The sequence below is a fragment of the Gavialis gangeticus genome, unplaced genomic scaffold (genome assembly GCF_001723915.1).
Source record: "Gavialis gangeticus isolate Ggan-Ray unplaced genomic scaffold, GavGan_comp1, whole genome shotgun sequence".
Classification (NCBI taxonomy): Eukaryota; Metazoa; Chordata; order Crocodylia; family Gavialidae; genus Gavialis; species Gavialis gangeticus.
This window is the reverse complement of record NW_017729034.1, coordinates 31,593,094-31,594,588: the sequence shown is the minus strand read 5'-3', so window position 1 is coordinate 31,594,588 and position 1,495 is coordinate 31,593,094.

Here is a 1,495-nt window from a genome sequence, read left to right as displayed (position 1 = left end):
TGACTGCCTGCCACGGGCAGGAATGTGCTTTATAAACACCAATGAAATAACCTCCACATTCCTTCTGAACAGTATTTACTACTATCCCTCTTTTACAAATGTGGAGAGAAGCACAGGGAGGGACAGGGATTTGTCTCCTTATGTCACACAGCAGTGGTGTTGGAGCCAAGACCCAGAACCCCAAACCCACAGTCTCCTGCTATCACCAACAGATTTCTGGAAATATTAAACGGGCAATTATGTTCTTTTCCTCTGCAAAGTCCCCAACATCTGAAAGGAGAACCCCTTACTTGACCACGTGCTCCAAGATCTGAAGACCAAAGTGCCTGACAATGGCCGTTTGCGTTTTCTCCGCCAGCTTTAGCCCACACGGGACGCAGATGGGACACTTCTCCTTAAACTCCTCGCAGAACTGGGAAAGAACAAGAAAAACATTGAGTATAAAATTACCAAGCATCAACCCAGAGGAGGAACAGAAAAGTGAAACAGGCAAATTTCACACAAAAAGTCCCCATGCCTTCAAAATTCCCTACTCTGTATATGGGGAGGGAGGAGAGGGGAATTTTCCTAGAGAAGCAGGGGGAGGCTGAACCAACCACACCTGCGGGTGCTAAGCTATCCCCTACTACAGCAGACTCAAGGCCCTCTTGGAAAATGCCAGCTTTTAGTTTTCACTTATTTTTTTAACTACATAAAAATATTAAAGCAGTTCTTCTGCTGCAAAGAACTCAGAAAGATCCCAACAGGGCAGTGTGGTTTTAACACTACGGATTCTGGTTTCAAATCTCTGGGTTTATCTTGTGAATTGAGTTTGCGCACGTCAGTGTTGACACCGCATGGCGTTCTACAGCATCCTGAAAAGGACCTTGAGGGACTTGGGATGCGGCAGCACCCAGGTTGAGAATCACTGTCCTACTGTTTTACACCCTTCCCAGGCATGTTCTGAGCCTGCAGGCAGTTTCAGGTGACTTGACCAGAGCTCAGTGCCTCCTAACTCACAGAGCAAGGCTCTCTGACACTGGCAGACACCTTCCCCGCCCACTGCAGGCCATGAAGCTGCCATACCACCAACTGCCAGCACGTGGGAAGGGGGGCTGCGGCAGGGATGGCAGCAGGGGCTGTACACCTCCTGCTAGGGGGCCCGTTTTCCTGGTGCCCAATGTGACTGGACAAACACAAGCCCAGTTTCAGGGGACAGAGTATGGAAGGGAGCGTGCGCCTCACCCGTCCCCTGGGGGTGGGCCCTACATGGGCCTGCAGCACCCTGGGCCCAGGGCTGGGTGTACCGGTAGCTGGGGGGAGGAAGGGAGGGCCAGAGCCGCCACCCCCTGCTGCCGTGGGCCCTATGGGAAGGGGGTGGGGTCAGGACCAGAACCAAGGAGGGGCAGTCAGGAGAGAGGCAAGCTGGGGGTGGGACCAGAACCAGGGGGTGTGGCCAGAGGTAAGGGGGGAAAGCAGAACCAAGGCAAGGTGGGGGCGGGGCCAGAAAGAGGGG